Source organism: Triticum dicoccoides, chromosome 4B, assembly GCF_002162155.2.
Source record: "Triticum dicoccoides isolate Atlit2015 ecotype Zavitan chromosome 4B, WEW_v2.0, whole genome shotgun sequence".
Taxonomy (NCBI): domain Eukaryota; kingdom Viridiplantae; phylum Streptophyta; class Magnoliopsida; order Poales; family Poaceae; genus Triticum; species Triticum dicoccoides.
In genome coordinates this window covers 390002052-390025016 of record NC_041387.1, presented here as the reverse complement: position 1 = coordinate 390025016, position 22965 = coordinate 390002052, and positions in this window count along the sequence as shown.

The window sequence follows — 22965 nt, the reverse complement described above, 5'->3', positions numbered from 1 at the left end:
CTCCGGAACACTTAGGCTGGCCGGCATGTGTCCTTCTTCTTTCCTGTGTCTGTCCCTTCGGGGAAATGTCATGCGGTGTCTACCGGAGTCCTGTTAGCCTGCTACAGCTCGGATTCTCCGGAGTCCTTCTAGCCCAGCTGCTACAGCCCGGATTCACTCACTGACGACTGACACGTTCGTTGCTGGGTCATGTATGCCTGTCCCTATAAGTTAGTGCCACTTTGGGTTCACGACTAGCCATGTCAGCCCGGGTTCTTTGTCATATGGATGCTAGCGACACTTTCATATACGTGTGCCAAAAGGCGCAAACTGTCCCGGGCATGGTAAGGCGACACCCGTGGGAATACCGTGCGTGAGGCTGCAAAGTGATATGAGGTGTTACATGCTAGATCGGTGTGGCATAGAATGGGGGTCCTGACAGCTTTGGTATCAGAGCCTGACTGCCTGTAGGATTACCAAGCCAAACTGGTCAAAGTTGAGTCTAGAAATTCTTTAGTTATATAAGGGAATTGATTATGGGAAGGAACGCAAGGCTCTTTTTACTCCTTATACCTCATGGCCTTCTGATCTGAGTCATCCTATCTTTCCTACGGGGTTAAGGAACTAGGCCTTCTCTTCTGTCTATCAGGATCACGTGTTACTACTCCGTAGTCCCATAGGATTGGTTGATCAGAGTCATATCCCAGTTTCGAGTACTTCCGGTGTAGTCTGTTTAGTATGATCTCAGAACCTTGACTGGTGATGTTGAATTGTTGTACCACCCCATTTTGGCAGGATGTCTCATTCTGGGCATTTCACTGTCGTTATGCTGCCGGAATTGCCCTAGGAGTTCGAGAGTTACTAATTTCCTTGTCCTACATTCTACATCCTATAGTTGATGCTGATTCCGTCCTTGGTTTCGTTTCTCAGGATGTCATCAGTTAAGCGAAGTTATGTTGCTCGTAGCCAGAACCACGGAGATGGTAGGGATGAGGATCCTCCTGACCAGTCTTCGTTGGCAGAGTTCATGTTGGAGATGGAGAGGAACAAGCATAAGTCTAACCACTTGTTGGCACGTATCGAGGAGAACACCGCACATCAGTTCAAAGGGTCTGCAACCATTCATGACTTCATTCGCTTGCACCCACCTACCTTTCATCACTCCATCGAGCCACTTGATGCAGATGACTGGCTCCGTAACATCACTCATAAGCTACATTTCGCGAACGTAGCTGAAGATGACAAGGTCACCTATGCCATATACCACCTGGAAGGTCCTGCTAGTCTTTGGTGGCAGAATTATGAGGCTATGCTTCCAGCTGGCCAGATTCCTACCTGGAGGGATTTCATTGAGGCTTTTCGCGAGCATCACATACCTCAGGCCCTCATCGATCGCAAGAGAGAAGAGTTCTGTAGTTTCACCCAGAGTAAGATGGTTGTTGATGCTTACAGCAGAGAGTTTGAGAACCTCGCCCGCTATGCTACAGAAGAGGTGTCTACGGATGCCAAGAAGCAGGCTAGGTTTTGGAAGGGTCTTAGCCCCAAGTTGCATCATGATCTCCACCTGCATCATTGTGATACATTCCAAGCTCTTGTGAACAAGGCCATTAATGCAGAGACAACTCAGCTCACTTACGAGGAGTCTCGTAAGCACACCCGTGATTTGGGATCTTCCTCCGGCTCTAGCTCGCAGAAGCGCCAGATTTGGGTTCCAAACTCCGCTCTTCCTTCCGGATATTCACCAAGACCATCTTACATGGCTCCTCACCCAACTCAGTCGTATGTTCCTCCCAGGCCTATTGGTAGACCGCTTGTCAGTGCGGGTCCACGTCCAACCTCAGGGACTTGCTTCACATGCGGGAAGCTAGGACACTATGCACATGACTGCCCTCAGGCCAGTTATGTTCCAGCCCAGCCCGAGAAGTCTGTTAGCTGCATTAAGCCATCAAGCAAGACGATCAGTGCCAATCCAGCTCGCACTAAACGTGGACGTGTGCATCACGTCTCAGCTAAAAACGCTCATGATGATCCGTATGTCGTTCTTGGTACACTCCTTGTAAATTGTCATCCAGCTTCGGTTCTGTTCGATACTGGAGCATCTCACTCTTTCATCTCTGAAGGCTATGCTCATTTGCACGACATGTCATTTTGTGATATGCCAACTCCTCTTGAAATCCAAACCCCAGGGTCTAGATGGCAGACCACCAAAATAAGCTATGGAAATGAAATCCTTGTTGATAGACTTGTATTCCTTGCATCACTTGTAGCCCTCAAGTCCTCAGATATTAACATCATCTTGGGTATGGACTGGATGACAGCTCATCATGCCAAGATTGATTGTTACACCAGGTCTGTTCAGCTTACACACCCATCTGGCAAGATAGTCACTGTCTCCACTAGAGTTGCAAAGCGTTAGCTCTACTCTCTTAATGCCAGCCCTCTTCCAGACCTTGAAAGTATCCTGGTAGTCCGTGACTTTCCGGATGTCTTTCCAGAGGAACTTCCAGGTGTTCCACCTGACAGAGACATAGAGTTCGTCATAGATCTTATTCCAGGAACCGCTCCAATCTCTAGGAGACCTTATAAGATGGCACCCTTAGAACTAGTCGAGCTTAAGAAACAACTTGATGAGTCCTTGCAAAAGGGTTTCATCTGTCCCAGTTCTTCTCCTTGGGCTTGCCCTGTCCTCTTCGTCAAGAAGAAGGATGGTACGGACCGGATGGTTGTAGACTATCGTCCCGTTAATTTGGTCACGATAAAGAACAAATATCCGCTCCCCAGGATCAACAACCTGTATGATCAGCTCGCTGGATCCTTAGTCTTCTCCAAGATGGATTTGAGGTTAGACTACCACCAAATCAAGATCAAAAACGGGGACATCCCCAAGACAGCCTTTGTCACTCGATATGGTCAGTACGAGTACACCGTCATGTCCTCTGGTCTAACCAATGCTCCAGCTACATTCTCTCGCTTGATGAGCTTGATCTTCATGGAGTACTTAGATAAATTCGTCTTGGTTTATCTTGATGATATTCTTATTTACTCGAAGAACGAGGAAGAGCATGCCGAACATCTTAGACTTGTGTTAGAAAAACTCAAAGAGCACCGCCTTTATGCCAAGTTCTCCAAGTGTGAATTTTGGTTGCTAGAAGTGACCTATCTAGGCCACGTGATATTTGGTATGGGCATTGTTGTCAATCCCGAGAGAATTAAGGCCGTTTTCGATTGGACTCCACCTGAAACCGTTAAACAAGTTAGGAGTTTCCTTGGTCTAGCCAGTTATTGTCGCCGCTTTGTTGAAAACTTCTCCAAAGTAGCCAAACCTCTCACGGAACTTCTCAAGAAAGATAAAAAGTTTGAGTCGTCCCCACAATGTGAGTATAGTTTTCAGGAACTGAAAAGACGCCTGACTTCTGCTCCCATACTTGTGCCACCGAATTTCACGAATGACTTTGTTATCTACAGCGATGCCTCACGACAGGGACTGGGTTGCATTCTTATGCAGGACTGTCATGTGATTGCCTATGCATCTCGACAGTTGCATCCACATGAGGAGAATTATCCTACGCATGATCTAGAGCTTGCAGCCGTAGTCTATGCACTCAAGACCTGGCGACATTACCTTCTTGGTAAATGTTGCGAGATCTACACCGATCACCAGAGTCTCAAGTATATCTTCACCCAACCAGATTTGAACCTTAGGCAAAGACGTTGGTTGGAGGTGATCTCAGATTATGATCTAGGGATTACCTACACTCCAGGCAAAGCCAATGTCATGGCTGACGCGCTAAGCCATAAATCCTATTGCAACAATCTCATGTTGCAGCAAGGCCAACCACTTCTCCATGAGGAATTTTGTAAGATTAACCTTCACACTGCTCCTCACGGACTCCTTTCTACATTGGTGGCGAAACCTACTCTTGTGGATCATATCATAGAAGCCCAGAAGCATGATACGGGGATTACCCGGATCAAGAGAAACATTGACAAGGGTATTGCTGGTAGTTTCTCTATAGATGATCGAGGTGTTGTTTTCTTTAGGAACCGCCTGGTGGTCCCCAAGAAGCAGCATCTTCGACAATTGATTCTTAAGGAGGCGCATAATTCTTCTCTCACAATTCATCCCGGTAGTACTAAGATGTATCAGGACCTACGCCAGAGGTTCTGGTGGACTAGGATGAAGAGAGAAATCGCTCAGTTTATTGCTAACTGTGATGTTTGTCATCGCGTTAAGGCAGAGCATCACACCTGCTGGCACTCTTCAGCCTTTAGCTATTCCTGAGTGGAAATGGGATAAAGTTGGTATGGACTTCATCACTGGCTTTCCCAGGACCAAGAGAGGGAATAGTGCTATCCTCGTAGCCATTGATCGTCTCTCCAAAGTGGCGCACTTCCTACCTGTTCGAGAGAGTATCACTGCTAGTCAGCTCGCTGACTTATATATTTCTCGAATAGTGTCACTTCATGGTGTTCCACTAGAGATCAATTCAGACCGTGGTAGTCTTTTCACTTCTCATTTCTGGGAGAGTTTCCAAACTGCCATGGGAACCCATCTTTTCTTCAGTACAGCTTTCCACCCTCAGTCGAGTGGTTAGGTGGAAAGGGTCAACCAAATTCTCGAAGACATGCTTAGAGCTTGCGTTATCTCTTTCGGTATGGATTGGGAGAAATGTCTTCCTTTCGCCGAGTTTGCTTATAACAATAGCTGTCAATCCAGTCTCAAGAAAGCTCCTTTTGAGATTCTCTATGGACGAAGATGTCGAACACCTTTGAACTGGTCAGAAACCGGTGAAAGACAATTCTTTGGACCGGACATGATCCAGGAGGCAGAAGAGCAAGTTCGCATCATTCGTGAGAATTTGAAAACAGCCCAGTCTCGTCAAAAGAGCCAGTATGATTGTCATCATCAGGATATGACTTATGAAGTTGGCGGCAAAGCTTACCTTCGGGTTACTCCTTTGAAGGGTACCCATCGTTTCGGTATCAAGGGCAAGTTGGTTCCTCGTTACATTGGTCCTTTTCACATTCAAGGAGAGGTTGCCTACCAGTTGGAACTACCCCCACATCTTTCCATAGTGCATGATGTCTTCCACATCTCTCAACTCAGGCGTTGCTTCACGGATCCCATCCGCGGAGTGGACCAAGAAACGCTTGATCTCCAAGATAACTTCACTTATCGAGAGTGCCCGATTCGCATCCTTGATCAAGCAGAGCGTGTCACCCGATGTCAGAACATCAAGTTTCTCAAGGTTCTGTGGTCTCATCATTCCGAGAGAGAAGCCACTTGGGAGAGAGAAGATCGTCTTCGAATGGAGTACCCCACTTTCTTTCCATCGACCCCTGAATCTCGGGACAAGATTCTTTCAAGTGGGGGCGAGTTGTCACATCCCTAGTTCTGGTCCTGCTCCGGAGAGTGCTCCAGAGTACCTGACTGAGGAGCAATGCCACCCTATTGATCTACCAGGCAAGCAAACCCCCTTGTTCATTCTGATACAATCCTACTCTCTCGCTCCTGCTCTCTGTTATTGCATTAGGACAACAACGATTCAATTGCTACTTTGTGCTGCGGTAGTTGAACCCATTCCTCTGCCTGGCCTGTCATTGCCATAGTAAATAGTTGAAACCCACTAGCATGTGTAGGAGTTCATTGAAGCCATTGTTGTGTTCCTACCATGCCATGCATGCTATTGCTTAGAGTGTGTCAGGTCTAATTCATTGGGAATGAATTGGAGTGCAGTGCTATGTTCTGATGCTGAGAGTTAAGTGTGTGTATACGATTTGGTAAAGGTAGCGGTGAGAGGCCATGTAGGAGTACATGGTGGGTTGTCTCACTGGAACCGTCCTTAAGCACTGAGTTCTATGTATGTTGTCCAATGACTCGATACTACCACACATTGGGTTCCGGTAACTCGACCCTCTCGACTTATTAACCAACTTGATCTCTGTCCAGGAGTCGCAACTAGTTTCTGGTGTTTGTAGGTAGTGTTATTTTTCTACCAAGTGGCACCCGGTAGGGTGGGCTTGGGACAGACTAGGCACACGTGGCCTGGTGTACCGAGTGGCACCCGGATGGTGGGTTCGGGAACCCTGCACACATCATTTGGGTCCGTGACGGAAACCTCGGCCGGACTCCCTTGCGGATGGAACCCGAATAGGCGATAAACCTGGACTAGAGTCTTGTGTGGTTAGTCAGGTCATGGCCGACACCCTCGCCAGGCTTCCGCTTGAAGGTTGCCGAGATACATGATGTGTACATGGCGGTAAGTGGCGAGAGCGTGTGTGAAGAAGTACACCCCTGCAGGGTTGACATGATCTATTCGAATAGCCGGGTCCGCGGTTATGGACTTCTTGGATGCTTACGTGGTACATAGACAACTTGAAGTGGATACTCTAAAATGCTCAAGACAAGTGTGAGTGCTATGGATGGCCTTCTTGTAAGGAGACGGGGATGAATCCATAGTAGTGTATTGTGTGGTGATTAGTGGACTCATGTGCGCCATCTCACCTCAAAGAAGTTTCTCGTAGTCGTAGAATAGGATAGTCACTAAGTCAAAGCTGGCGTGTTGCAACTAAACCCCACATTACCCTCTTGATACAAATGCATGTATGATAGGATCTGATGTAAGTCTTGTTGAGTACCTTTGTACTCACGTTGCTTTATTTATGTTTTTGCAGCGGAGACTTCGGTCTTACTAGTGTTCTCGTGGACTTCGACAAGTAGCTTGTACCTCAGCTACGATCTTGATCGGATGTTGTAGATAGTCAGGCTCTTTAGCCTTTTTCATTTGTAGATGTCTATACTCGGACATGTAATGCTTCTGCTTGTTGCTTGTTTCTTCTGGATGTTGGGTCATGTGACCCCTGTTTGTAATAAATGCTATTATGGCTCTTCTGAGCCTTTATCTATATGGGTTGTTGAGTTATGTTGTGATGCCATGTTGTACAGCACATACTTGCATGTTATGCGTACGTGTAATGTGTATTGCTATGTGTGGGATCTGACTATCTAGTTGTTTATCCTTGGTAGCCTCTCTTACCGGGAAATGTCTCCTAGTGCTTCCACTGAGCCCTGGTAGCTTGCTACTGCTCCGGAACACTTAGGCTGGCCGGCATGTGTCCTTCTTCGTTCATGTGTCTGTCCCTTCGGGGAAATGTCACGCGGTCTCTACCGGAGTCCTGTTAGCCTGCTACTGCCCGGATTCCCCGGAGTCCTGCTAGCCCAGCTGCTACAGCCTGGATTCACTCACTGATGACCGACACGTTCGTTGCTGGGTCATGTATGCCTGTCCCTGTAAGTTAGTGCCACTTTGGGTTCACGACTAGCCATGTCAGCTCGGGTTCTTTGTCATATGGATGCTAGTGACACTTTCATATACGTGTGCCAAAAGGCGCAAACGGTCCCGGGCATGGTAAGGCAACACCCGTGGGAATACTGTGCGTGAGGCCGCAAAGTGATATGAGGTGTTACATGCTAGATTGGTGTGGCATAGAATCGGGGTCCTGACACATTCACAATATGAAATCAATATCATTACATGTGCCATAACTTAAATTTTCATATAGTATAACTTTAGCATGGTAGGTGTTGATATTTTTAATATAAATAAGTCAAACTTTATGAAGTTTGACTTCACACAATTCTTATATGCAGAGTAAAAAGGACTGGAGGGAGTATTTAACACGCCTTTCCATTTGATTTAACAATGGCACTGTAGAGTTAGTTTCTAGCTCATGACAGTTAAAAGGGAGAGAGAGATTGGTGGAATAGTTGATTGTATTGCTTGAGCCTTGTGGGCATCTATATAGGAGTACATGGTCATCTTGTAGTACAAGTCAAGGTAGAATAAATCCTACGCTATCTGACGTTTCCTAAATAACAATGACACTCAACAATGACTAACCTTGAACTAACTCTAGCCAAAGAGGTGTTTGGACGACATTGTTAGATTGATAATAAATGCACTACGAGAACTAGCCCCAATTAGCACCTCTTGGGTGGGATAGTTGTTTTGGGTGGGTTAGACGCAACTAGCTCAAACTAGCCCTCATGTTTGGATACTTTAGGGCTATTTGAGCCCAAACTAGCTCAAACTAACTCTAACCCGTGGATCCAAACATGGCCAATAACTAGTGTACTTAGACCTGCACAATACAAGTTTGAATGACTACGTTTGCTTGTTTTTAAATATTAGGCTTGTTGTAGTTAATAACACACCTTTCACTTCTTGTTTTTAAATATTAGGTTTTTAACAATTTGATCTTGCACATGTAGGTCCTGCTGTCAGAGGTTTTGACCCACTATTTGACCCTTTTTGCATATGTGGAAATGAGTTGTCCATGAATATCAGTCAAGTCAAGAAACTCAGAAAGATCGTTATGGTTAAGAAATTAGCAACAAAAATCAACAAGATCTTTGTCTGCACAATGAAGAAGACATCGATTCATTACAGGATGGTACTAACTATTATACCTTGTCTTTTTAATTCCTTTGCGCCATTCGAATCTAGAGAAGATATTTATGCATATCCTTATTTTCAGACCTTTCCAAAGCAGTTCACTGATGATTACCTCTCAAACCACATGTATGGTCAGGAGGCGAGGAAGGTATTCATACAACACCCATTGTTTCAATATTGAAGTGTTCCTGAAGAAGACGAAGGATGGACGGTCAATCATCCACAGGCACTGGCCTAAAGTTGCAAAGACCTTCAACATCAATGAAGGCTCAATTTTCGCCTTCCGCTTCAGCAGTTTTCCAGATAAGATCCATCTGTCTATGTACCATCTATGATGCTATTTTCAAAAGGTTATAGATGTTGCATGTGAAACTTGGTGTTGGTTCAGTTGTGTAATGGGGTAGCTGAGTGCTGAAGCTATATGATGTTGTACTCTGATGTATTTCAATTATGAAATCCTTCTTCCTTAATATGAATGAAATATAGTGTGTGCTTAATATGAAATGTCAATTATATTAATAAATGGATTATTAATAATAGGGAAATTAGCTTGCTAATGGCCAATTAGCCTACTAATTGGGTTTTTCTATTGCAAACGGTTATTGAGAAAACACCGTGGGCCATGACCTCGGACAACACACATAGTTTCTAGGAATAAACTATGTTGGATCAATGAACAATCACACACGACATCCTCTTGAAAACCGTTTGCGTTAGGCCACCTTGCGCAAACGTTTACCACATAAAAAGTGTGTCTGATGGACAGCCTTTGCCACACAGTTTCTTCTAAGCACCGTGTGTGATGCATTTAATAACGCAAACGATAATTTTTTAATATCATCTGCAATGGCAACGCTATCACAAACGATTTAATGGGGAAAATTGTGTGTGATGTACCTGTGAATGGAAATGTTTTCCTTGGAGTGACTGTGTGGGATGTATATACGAACGGAAAAGTACTTCTGGGATTAACTATGTCGGATGTACATACTAACGGAAACGTACTCCTTGGATTGACTGTGTGGAATGTACATACAAATGGAAATGTTTAGCCGGGACTGACTGTGTGAGATGTACTTATGACAGGAAACGATTTGGCCTGTATAATTGTATTTTTTTACCACAACTATACGGATAACCGTATTTGATCGCTCTCCCGTCGCACAAGACCTCACTTTTCTGAGCGTGTGTGACCGGAGGGCCTATCCCCGATGGTTTCTGGGTCGTGTGGGAAGGACCCCCCCCCCCCATCACAGTCACTTGGCGGCAGTTCAAAACACCCTCACAGAAAGGGGTTAAAAACTGTTTGTATAGCACCTCGCTATACCAGTGCAACATGAACACCCTTAGATGAGACAGCAAAACCCAAGAAAACAAGCTTGTCAAAACCAAAAGTGCATTTCTCCATTTTAGCATAAAGGTGCTCTTTTCGAAGAGTTTGCAAAACGGTTCTAAGATGGGTGACATGATCTTCTAGAGACATGCTAAACACAAGTATATCATCAAAGTATCCCGCAACAAAGACGCCAATGTATGGGCAAAGGACATAATGCATCACACGCATAAAAGTGTTGGGTGCTTCGGATAAGCCCATAGGCATGACCAACCATTCATACAAGCCAAAATTGGTTTTGAAAGCAGTTTTCCATTCATCACCCTCTTGGATGCGAATTTGATAATAGCCACTCTTAAGAACAATCTTGGAGAAAATTCTGGCTCCGCTAAGCTCATCTAGCATATCATCAAGGCGTGGAATAGGATGCCTATGTCGAACGGTGATAGCACTGATAGGACGAAAATCAGAACACATGCGAAAACTACCATCTTTCTTAGGCACAAGAATAGCCGGAACGGCACAAGGACTTGAGCTTTCATGTACATGCCCGTTGTCAATGAGTTGTTGGACTTTCGTTGTATTTCCATGGTTTCTTCGGGGTTGACGCGGTAGGGTGCCTTGGTCGGTAACAGTGCACCGGGAATGAGGTCGATGTGGTGTTCTCTGCCTTGTAGTGAAGGTAGTCCCGGAGGTAGCTCATCGAGGAAGACGTCCTTGAATTCCTGCAATAGATTAGACAACACTAAAGGTAGATGGTGAGAGGCGTTAGTCCTTGATATGTCTCCAACGTATCTATAATTTATGAAGTATTCATGCCATGTTTACAACAATTTTATATGGTTTTGGTATGATTTGCATGGAACTAACCCGGACTGGCGCTGTTTTCAGCAGAACTACCGTGGTGTTGTTTTTTGTGCAGAAATGGAAGTTCTCCAAATGAGCTGAAACTTTTTGACAATTTTTTTGGAAGAAAAGACACCCCCGAAGCTTTGTGGAAGGACCAGAAGGTGAAAGAGTAGGACACAAGACACTGGGGCACGCCAGGGGGCCCAGGCACGCCCTGATGGGTTGTGCTCACTTCGAGGCCCATCTTCGCGTGATTCAAACACCAAAAAATCCTATAAATAGAGAAACCATCAGAAGTTCCGCTGACACAAGCCTCTGTAGCCATGAAAAACCAATCTAGACCCCGTCCTGGCACTCCGCCGGAGGGGGAAATCATCATCGGTTGCCATCTTCATCATCCCTATGGCCACCATGATGAGGAGGGAGTAGTCCACCCTCGGGGCTAAGTGTTTGCACCAATAGCTATGTGTTTAATCTCTCTCTCTCTCTCTCTCTCTCTCTCTCGTGTTCTTGAGATGGCACGATCTTGATGTATCGCAGGCTTTGTTAATATAGTTGGATCATATGGTGTTTCTCCCTCTCTATCTTGTTGTGATGAATTGAGTTTTCTCTTTGAGATTTCGTTTTATCGGATTGAATACTTTTATGGATTTGAGAGCACTTGATATATGTCTTGCATATGAATACCCATGGTGACAATGGGGTATTATATTGATTCACTTAATATATGTTTTGGCACTCAACTCACGGATTCTCGAGGTGACATTGGGGTAATCTATGCATAGGGGTTGATGCACGTTGTCGTCCTTGTTTTTCTGGTAGAAATCTTGGGGCACTCTTTTAGGTTCTTTGTGTTGGAATGGGTATTATGAATCTAAAATTCTTTGATGTGTATCGTATAATTAACTCATGGATACTTATGGTGACATTGGAGTATCTAGGTCACATTAGAGTTGGTTGATGCGTATCATATGGTGTAATTTTAGTACGAACTCTTGGATAGAACAAACGGAAAGAATAACTTTGCGTTATTTTAGTATGAACTCTTGAATAGATCAAACGGAAAGAATAGCTTTAAGTTTGTTTCGTACCCTACAAAAAATTTCTTCTTATGTTCTCCGCTAGATAAGAACTTTGGAGTGATTCTTCATCACATGTTGAGGGATGGTTATATGATCCAATTAGATTAGCATTGTTGAGAGATTGCACTAGCGAAAGTACGGACCCTAGGCCTCAATTTCAAGCATTGCAATATCGTTTGTGCTTCATTTTATCAATTGCAACCTTGCTATTTTTTATTGTTCCTATTACAAAAATCAATATCTACTATCACTACTACACTTGTATCAGCATGTCTTCACCGAACAAGTGCACCTATACAATTTACCATTGTTTTTGGTGTGTTGAGGACACAAGAGACTCTTTGTCATTTGCTTGTAGGGTTGTTTGAGAGAGACCATCTTCATCCTATGCCTCCCACGGATTGATAAACCTTAGGTCATCCACTTGAGGAAAATTTGCTACTGTCCTACAAAACTGTGCGCTTGGAGGCCCAACACGAGTCTACAAGAACAAGTTGTGTAGTAGACATCAAGCTCTTTTCTGGCGCCGTTTCCGGGGAGGTTAGGTAAGCGGCACTCACATCCCGTCAAAGAAGCTCTTTCTGGCCTCATTGGCGAGGAGGTGAGTGCTTGAAGGTATATCTTTAGCTCTTGCAATTGAATCTTTTAGTTTCTTGTTTTATCACTAGTTTGGTTTATAAAATAAAACTACAAAAAATGGAATTGAGGTGGCCTCATATTATTCGTCTTTATCATCTCTTTCTTGAAAATGATGGAAAGGAAAATTGTGATAGAAGAAGAATTCTATAAAATGTTTGACAAAAAATCTTTAAATGATGAGCATGATTGCAATGTTATTAGTATAAATTCTTTGAATATACATGATGCTAGTAATATGCAAAACCATAAGCTTGGGGATGCTATGTTTGATGAATATGATATTTTTAGGCCCCCAAGTTTTGATGAGAAAATTTATTATGATGATAGAATGCCTCCTATTTATGATGATTATATTCATGAAAGTGGATTTGGAGAGGTCATGACTTCATTTAATGATGAATCCACTATTTTGGAAGAGGTTTCAATTGATTAGGAGAACAAAGTTGCTATCTATGATCATTATGGTGATGACATGTATTCTATAAAGAATAATGATAACCATGAAATTTGTCATCATGATTTTAATTTTTAATCTCATGATAGTTATTTTGTTGAGTTTGCTCCAACTACTATTGATGAGAATAAATTTGCTTATGTGGAGAGTAACAAATTTTCTATGCTTGTGGATCATGAAAAGAATGCTTTATGTGATAGTTATATTGTTAAATTAATTCATGATGCTACTGAAAATTATTATGAGAGAGGAACATATGCTTGTAGGCTTCTCACTAATATCAAGTTTCCTCTCTTTTTGTTGAAAGTTTTGAAGTTATGCTTGTTTTACCTTCCTATGCTAGTTGATTCTTGCTCTCATAAATTGTTTTATCACAAAATCCCTATGCATAGGAAGTATGTTAGGCTTAAATGTGCTTGGCATGTGATTCATGATGCTCTTTTTCATGTTTCAGTTCTTTACTTTTATGCGAGCATCATTGAAACCATCATGCCTAGCTAAAATGGCATTAAAGAAAAGTGCTTGTTGGGAGACAACCCAACACTTTTACCTACTATTTTTGTATGTTAACATGATTAAGCTATTGTAGTAATCATGTTTTATAGATTTTGTTTCAATAAAGTGCCAAGTAAAGCCTTTGGGATAGTATAGATGATAGTTGACTTGGTTCTGTGCAAAAACAGAAACTTTTATGCTCAGTCCAGGAATTTTGAAAATTCACTGGAACGTGCTTTTGATCCGAAATTTTTAAAGAAGATTTGTAGACAAATTACCTACGTTGTCTCAATTTTTCAGAATTTTTGGAGTAGTAGAATTATGGTTGGAGTACAGTTTACTACATATTGTTCTGTTTTTGACAGATTCCGTTTTCAGTGCATAGTTTGCTTGTTTTCTAGTTTCTATGGCTTATATTGCTGAATATAAATTGTGGAATGATATGCTACAATAGGCATTGTATGATAAAAATTATGAATCTTGTCTTTGATAGTACCGAAGTGAATGATTTGTCTTTATCATGCTAACCTATCTCACGAAGTTCCGTTAAGTTTTGTGTGATTGAAGTTTTCAAGTTTTGGGTGAGATATCGATATGAGGAGAATAAGGAATGAAAAGACCCTAAGTTTGGAGATTACCAAGGCACCCCAAGGTGATATTCAAGGAATACCCAAGCAACTAAGCTTGGGGATGCCCCGGAAGGCATCCCCTCTTTTGTCTCCAACAATATCGGTAACATTACTTGGAGCTATATTTTCATTCGTCACATGATATGAGTTTTGCTTGGAGCGTCATTATATTTTGTTATGATTTGCTTGCTGTTATTTATAATAATGTTTTTCATCTTTTACTTCAACAAAAATGTCAAGTATAGCCTTTGCCATGCTTATTTTGCAAGTCTATATATGGCTGTTTGAAAACAGAAAGTTGTATGCTAGTGCATGAATTCTTGAAAAAATTTATAACCTGATAAAATGTTGAAACTTTTTGAAGAGTAAGCTATGATAAATTTTCTACAGTGTGGTGATTTTTCAGAATTTGTGGAGTTAAATAAGTATTGATACTCTTGCATCATTTACAAACTGTCCTGTTTAGACAAATTGCTGTTATGTTTGCATTGTTTGCATATGTTTGCTTGTTTAATGATTCTATTTGAGGATAGGAGTATTAAATATGCAGAGGAATTTAGTATGCAATGTTGAATAATAATTTTAGTGATTTTCTATAGTAGATAATGGTAAGGTTATTGCATTGATTTATACTAACTTATCTCACGAGTTCTTGTTGAGTTTTGTGTGGATGAAGTTTTTGAGATTTAGGGAAACCATGATATAAAAGGAATTAAGGAGATACAAAAGTTCAATCTTGGGGATGCCCAAGGCATCCCAAGATAATATTTCAAGAAGTCTCAAGCATCTAAGCTTGGGGATGGCCCGGTAGGCATTCCACCTTTCTTCATCAACAATTATCGGTTAGTGTCGGTTGAGCCTAAATTTTTTGCTTCTTCACATGAGTTGTGCTATTCTTGGTATGTCATTTTTTTTTGCTTCTGTTTTAATAAAATACTTAAATCTGAAAGTTTTTAAATAAGAGATAGTCCACAATTAGCTACCTATTTACTTAACTAGTCGCTTGATGTTCACTTATATCTTTTTAGAGTAGCTTGTCATTTACTCTTGTGCTTCACTTATATCCTATGAGTAAATTGTTGAATGAATTTAATGTCATGAAGTTGAAATTATATCATGCCTACTAGTAGATTCACATTGGGTTTAGAAGGTGAAACTTTTTGAAGCTTGACAATCACAATATTGGTCATACAAGCAATTCATGAATGATTAGTATAAGGAAGAGAACTTTCACATGCAAATATATTATCTTGGAAATCTTCTATGATTGTGAATACCCATTAATTATTTTCAACCTTGAGAAAATTAGTTGAAGTTGGACAAGGAAAACAATGTAATGAGTTATGGTTGTGTATATTTGCATAGAAGTTATATTGTTATGGATCCTCCAACATGTGGTGTTTGCTTAGGATCTTTTGCTAGCAAAAAATTCGTACTAAGTAGAGATACTACTTGTGCATCCAAAAACCATTAAACTCAGTTTCTTGCCAAGACTGTCCACCATACCTACCTATGGATTGAATAAGATCCTTCAAGTAAGTTGTCATTTGTGCATAAAGCAATAAAAATTGCTCCTAAATATGTTTGATCTTTTATTGTAAGGGAAAATTGAGCGTCGCACGAACTTGGCAAAGTAATAAAAGCGAAAGACTGCATAGTAAAGGTTGTTATCATAAGGGGCAATATAACGTGACGTTCCTTTGCATTAAGAGTTTGGGCATCCAAAAATTAAAAGCGTATGACAACCTCTGCTTCCCTCTGCGAAGGGCCTATCTTTTACTTTTCAGTATTTACTTTTATGCAAGAGTCAATAGTATGCATTCCCATTTCAACCTCAATTACTCTCTAGTTGGCAGGCATCATGTGGTGGGGAATGATCCAGGCACATATGACCAGTCAAATATATTTGATCATGATTTATTATTGTTGACAATTATCTCTATGATAAACGAGTTAGGAGGCAAAATATTAAGCCCCTATCTTTCTCTGTGTTTGATGGATGCCATTTTTTCTAAGAATATGCTTTGAGTAGTAGCTATATGGAAGACTATATGATGATTGAGTATGTGGAGCTCTTACTTAGACTTTGTTGAATAAGTTGAATTGCTATTGTTTGGTGACTAAGAATATAGGTTGTTGAGTGTCAAGAGAATTCATTGTTTGAAGCTTAACATGAGAACTGGTTGCTACTTTGTCATGATGAGTTTTATGAGAAAGAGTTGTTGTTATGATGCTAGGAAAAGTGATTGAAATTATCATTGATCAAACTTATGCACTATGCTAGCATTCACTCTTCATAAATTATTTCTTTTATCATTTACCTACTCGAGGACGAATAGGAATTAAGCTTGGGATGCTGATATTTCTCCAACGTATCTATAATTTATGAAGTATCCATACCATGTTTACAACAATTTTATATGGTTTTGGTATGATTTGCATGGAACTAACCCGGACTGGCGTTGTTTTCAGCAGAACTACCGTGGTATTGTTTTTTGTGCAGAAATGAAATTCTCCAAATGAGTTGAAACTCTTTGACGATTTTTTTGGAACAAAAGAGACCCCCGAAGCTTCGTGGAAGGACCAGAAGGTGAAGGAGTAGGGAATAAGACATCGAGGTGCGCCAGGGGAGCCAAGTGCGCCCTGGTGGGTTGTGCTCACCTCGAGGCCCATCTTCGTGTGATTCCAACACCAAAAAATCCTATAAATAGAGAAACCTTCAGAAATAACCCTAGATCAAAAGTTCCGCTGCTGCAAGCCTCTGTAGCCATGAAAAAACAATTTAGACCCCGTTCCGGCACTCCGCCGGAGGGGGAAACCATCACTGATGACCATCTTCATCATCCCTATGGCCACCATGATGAGGAGGGAGTAGTCCACCCTCGGGGCTGAGGGTTTGTACCAGTAGCTATGTGTTTAATCTCTATATCTCTTGTGTTCTTGAGATGGCACGATCTTGATGTATCGTGGCTTTGTTAATATAGTTGGATCATATGGTGTTTCTCCCTCTCTATCTTGTTGTGATGAATTGAGTTTTCCCTTTGAGGTTTTGTTTTATCGGATTGAATACTTTTATGGATTTGAGAGCACTTGATATATGTCTTGCATATGAATACCCGTGATGACAATGGGGTATTATATTGATTCACTTGATATATGTTTTGGCAGTCAACCCGCAGATTCCCGAGGTGACATTGGGGTAATCTATGCATAGGGGTTTATGCATGTTTTCGTCCTTGTTTCTCCAGTAGAAATCTTGGGGCACTCTTTGAGGTTCTTTGTGTTGGATAGAGTATTATGAATCTGAAATTGTTTGATGCGTATCATATAATTAACTCATGGATACTTGTGGTGACATTGGAGTATCTACGTGACATTAGAGTTGGTTGATGCGTATCATATGGTGTTAATTTAGTATGAACTCTTGGATAGATCTAACGGAAAGAATAACTTTGCGTTATTTTAGTACGAACTCTTGAATAGACCGAACGGAAAGAATAGCTTTAAGGTGGTTTCATACCCTACAAGAATCGTGCCATGGTTTGCTCCTCATCTTTCATGACATTAGCTCGAATCATGTCTATCTCCATTTCCTTATAATACTCTTCAATGGACTTTGTGCCTTGCTTGAGGAGTTTCAACTTCTTGAAGAGGTCAACTATAGTACGTGGGTACAAAGCGCGCTCTCATGACATCCTTCATTTGAGCCCATGTTGTGATGGGTGGGTCACCTTTTGCTTTGCGGCGCTCAATGACTTGCTCCCACCAAATGAGAACATAGTCTTGGAACTCAAGAAATGTCATGGAGATCTTCTTCTCTTCCTCATAGTTGTGCAAGCGAAAGATCTTGTCAACTTTCAATGCTCATGAAAGGTAGTTTTCGAGATCGTTGCTTCTGGAGAACTTAGGCATGGTGAACTTGAGCTTGCCGTAGCGTTGCTCGTCATTATGGTTGGGACGATGGTGATGGTGATGACGCTCTTGTCGTGGAAGAGGGTTTTGAACCGCTTGCTCCGCTTGATTAGCTTGACATTTAGGACATGGAATTCTTGCACGGTTCCTCATTTCTTGAAGTTCCTCAAGACATGCAGCTTCTTCTTGGCGCTCACGACGGATGGCCTCTTCTTGTAGATGTACTTGGCGGTTACGCGCATTGACGGCTTGAGTTGATTCGCGTAGAGCCTGTTGGGCTTCAAGTGCTTGTTCCTCACGACGTTATTTCTCTTGTCGAAGGGCATCAACATCTTGTTGTTCTTGTCGATCTTGGCGTATTGGAGCTTGCTCTTGGACCGGAGGTTCATTAGCTTGTTGCCGGAGGCGTTCACGTTCACGGAGACGGCCTTGTAAACCATTGCCTTGGAAAGGGTTTTGTGGAGCTTGATGAACTTCATGGTCTTGACGATGATGCGAACGAGCCTTAGGACAACTTGCATCCAAGGAAGATTGCGAAGAATGTCGACTTGAGTGGCTCTGTCTTGAATAGGACGAAGATGTAGAAGAGCGGTTGACCAACAAGGCACGAATTTCATCAATCCTTGCATTGCTCTCTTCTTTTTGTGTGTCAAGCTTGTTGTCGAAGTAGTCTCTTGTACGTTGTTCAGATTGTCACAAGTCGGTAGCGAGTAGGTCGAGGCGTTCGCTCAATGCTTCATTCTCTTGATACAAAGCTCTTTGCGTGCCGAAGAGGTGGTTCTTGGTGACGTAGTTGTTCGGGTCCTCATCTTGCTCGATGAAGAGTGGGTTGGTAGAAGTAGTTGGACTATCCATAATTGAAAGCAAGTTTGTGAGTGGAAGAAAGGAAAGAACTATACCAAATGTACCTTATCTGATGTTGAGAATGGATCAATGATCACTCAATAATGTAACAAGAAAATAGCACAATTGGTACCGCATCTTGTCGATTCTCACACCTACACAAGTAAGGCTTTTGGAGTAGCTTGGTTAGGATGGTGGCACAAAAATTATGTAATTGTTAGTGAGATTAAAATAATGTTTAAAAAGATTCACAAATTTTCAAATGCAACAAGTAGACCAATAGCAAGGAATGGTACACGAAAACAAACACACGATAGATAAATGGGGTCGTGCGACCAAGGAACGAGCTCAAAATGTGGAATCCACGGAAAATGCTCTTGTTGCACAACTCTAGAGAGACGCCAGCATGATTTCACAATAGGCGGATATGAGACTTGTGCACAACCTAAAAGGCAAAAATGCAACAACCTCCTATCCCAAGTATGCTATGTGTATGACGTTCCGGTGATATGATCCAAGATGATCGAGTGTGACAATCTTAATGTAGTATAATGCTATGGTTCTTGCTTATAAGCTCTTTGCTTACCTTTCTCTTTTGCTTAAAAGCTTTTGGCTCTTTCTCTTTGATCTCTTTCTTTGGCCACTTATGCAAAACTTCACGAACCAAGATAGCAATTGTGTATGCGGAACAAAGATGTTGCACTAGTGATGACAAGATGATACCAAGATGGGTATACCGAGATGATGTGGTATATATGCAATGGGGCTATGATCACTAATGTGCACAAGTAACATTGCCGGCAATACTCAATGGCTAGTCTCAATAGGCAAGTGATGCAAAAGGAAGGCTAAGAGGTTATCAATGCAATGGCAAGGGAGAGTGTTCGAGAGTGTCGTCGAGGTTACCGCCCTTGCGTACGGTTAATGGTGTCCAAAATGGTGAAGTGGTGTTGTCGATGATGAATTCGTGGGGAAGATGAGTGGCGGTGATGTCGTTGTTGAATCGTCCCTAAGTAGCAGAAACACGTTAGGAAACGGAAACCGCAACTCAAATTCTCAAAGCAAATGTGTCAAAATTGTCTGAGGTTGTAGAGGGTAAGCGATGGTGGTTGCAGAAAGCGGTGGTGGTATGCGGAAGTATTGGTGGTAACCCGGGAAAAATTGGCGAAAATTAGGCGAATAAGGAGGTGGTGGATGAAGTGGTGCTGCGGGAGGCGGGATGTCCGGGCTTGCGGGCCGGATGTCTGGGGGGCAGATGTCCGGGCTCCAAATCCGTGTTGAACTCGGTGGACCTCGGTGAGAAAAGAAAATTTCGGGGCAAAATTCGAGAGATTTCGTGGATGGATTTGGGGGAAAATTTAAGGGAAGCTAGATCTATGAGTAACACATCAAATCCATGGATCAAATACAATAAAACATCATCACACCAACAAATCAAAAAAATTGGGAGGCTATTTTTTGTGGGGATTTTCAAAATTGGGACAAAACACAACAAAATTAGGCTAGAAAACAAAGAGGGAGACTCCAAAATCGTGATCAACCTTGGCTCATGATACCAAGATGATGTAGGATGGAACCCTAGAGGCCGATCTTTAATGATTGGAGCGGATCCCGCCAAGAACACGAAGAACACAAGAGGGGGAAAACATGAGAGAAACGAGAGGAAAACACTCAAACCAACTAAGATCCAATCACACATGTGCTAGATCCGAGTACACAGAGACACACGATCCAAACACAACAAGGGGCGATACAAACGCTGGTAGTCCTTCCCGATCCATGAGGAGACGGGGTCTTGAATCCACGAGGGGGATCTTCCCTTTCAGGGTCTTGAATCCACTTGGGGGATCTTCTCCACGGAGGCCTTGGTCTCCAGTGGAGTAGAGGTACAAGTGGATGAGCAAAGCTCTAATCTCAAATGAGCTACAATATTTGCTAACCATAAAATGTTGGGGAAGTATATATAATCTAGGGGGCGAAGGGATACATGGGCTTCGGCCCTTTACACTGTGCGCAAACAGGGGCCGAATGTCCGGGTAGAGGCCGGATGTCCGAGCCTTCAGGTCGGGCCGGATGTCTGGGCTGGAGTGGGCGGATGTCTGGGGTGGCCTCGGTTGGGTTCTACAAAGAGTGCCGGATTTCCGGGCTAGGGCCGGACGTCCGGGGCACGCGTCGGGCCGGATGTCCGGGCCCTGTAGCTTTGACTGCTGGGCTGCTTCGGCTGATGCTCCAAGGGTCGGATGTCCGAGTCTTGGAGTCGGATGTCCGGGTCCTAGGGACTCCTTTTGGTACTTTCCGTTGGTCCTTTTCATCCATGAACTTGGGGACTTGTCCGTCTTCACATGCATCCTCGAGAGGGTCTTCTTTGTACCTGATCATGCGTAACATCCTGGACTTAGGTAGTAGCCATGTCTCGAGTGGGTCATGTGGAATATCTCTAAGGAGAGATGTCACCTCGGTCTCGAGAGCTCTAGCACGTGCTCGTGTCATCGGTCCTCTTGGCACTTGGGACGATGGTAGGTCCATGGGGATGACCTTGGGATGCACCGCATCACCTAGCCTTCGAATATGGAGGCTCACATCGTCCATTTGGAGTGGCCACCAAATATTATGTGGTCTGAGGGGCATATGGTGACTGTGATAAACCGCCCTATTTGACTATGTTTGCCATATGGGTGGTTATTATGGCGACTGGGCTGATACGACGTATCTGTTAGAGTTTCTCTAACAAGCAGGAAAGTTGTTGTTACAGAGATTGCGTGCAAATTAGACAGAGATGCTAGAGTGTAACAATTAAAAAATTGATATAAAAATTAGAGGGAGACAGTCCTTGGAAGAGGATGGACGGGAGGATGAAGCCAGGGAGGAACTGTGCAGGGGACGAGCTGGCAGTGAGGCGGAGAAAGGACAACACCGGCTTGTCCAACGTCGAGGAGGAGGGGTTGAGGAAAACATGGGCGTGTCCATGGGAGGCGACGTCAAAGTTGGTTAGGCTTTGGAGATCATATGGGTCGTTTGCCATGGCCGCATACGCGCGAGTATTGGAGAAGATGGGATCGGACAGTGGGAAGATGAGATCATGACCTGTTAACGTCGATCGGTAACTCGCGTGTACAACCCATATGGGATGATGTGAGTCGAGTAGTTGTCGGGTGTGGATATTGGAGTCAAGCCTGGAGGAGCAAACGAGCTGAGCTCAAAGAGCGTGCGACGTGCGATTTAATGTTGGAACGGGTGGCGACATATGTCGTCATGTACACACAAGATGCGACCTGTAGCAGCAGCCAATGGAGCGGTACCATTTCTTTTTCCATTCCCCTAGGCCGTGGTTTTGTGGTCTAAGGGGAAATATCATGTGCTCCCTAGCCTCCCACGCTTCCTTGTGAGCTCGGCATTGGATTTGAGATTCGACGCTCATTTGAGGAGCTCTGGCAAATTTCCTAAAAAAATAGGAGTCTAGTAATTACTCATAGGTCGAGAAGCTCCATCTGTAGATCCAGCAACCGACGTGAGCTTGTATCACATGAGCACATGATATTTCCTCTATGGTTAAGTGCCCTTTGTTATTTTGGCGCGGCCTCCGGTGTTGCGCATTGTCCTGAAGTAGGCGCTCTGATAACATGCAAAATTGTTAATGTTGTTGTTTAAGCCATGATGAACCTCACTGGAGAGCTCCCTTTATATACTCCTTCCATCTAAAAATAAGTGTCATTATAGTACAACTTTGTAATAAATCAGCGACACTTATTTTGAGACGGAAGAAGTATTAAACATGCAACTTGAGTTACAACATCAGTTACAAATGAGTCGGTCATTCATAATCAAGAGAGGACTCTAATCCTTCTATATTCTAGCATTGAGCACTAAATGCTCAATGTTGCTTCATGCTAATGGCAGCAATAACTCATATTCCCTCCGTTCTTAAATATAAGACATTTCAAAGATTTAAACATAGACTACATATGGAGCAAAATGAGTGAAACTACACTAAAATATGTCTATATAATCCGTACGTAGTCCATATTAAAATCTCTTATATTTAGAAATGAAGGAAGTAGTAGTTGTCTTAACAGACAGTGTACAAACTATTGGTCATTACCACGCTCCAGAGTGGGTGGAGCGCGCACTCGAGACAGAAACGAGCACCTGCGTGACCAAGAACCTGAAGCACCTCATGGCGCTGAAGTGGGGGTGGTATAGCTTCGCCAGCATGAATTTGGTCGAGTGGTCTTGTCCAGGTCAGGGATGAAGAAATTGAATCTTTTGCCCCAGTTTACTTCTAACTTTGATACCA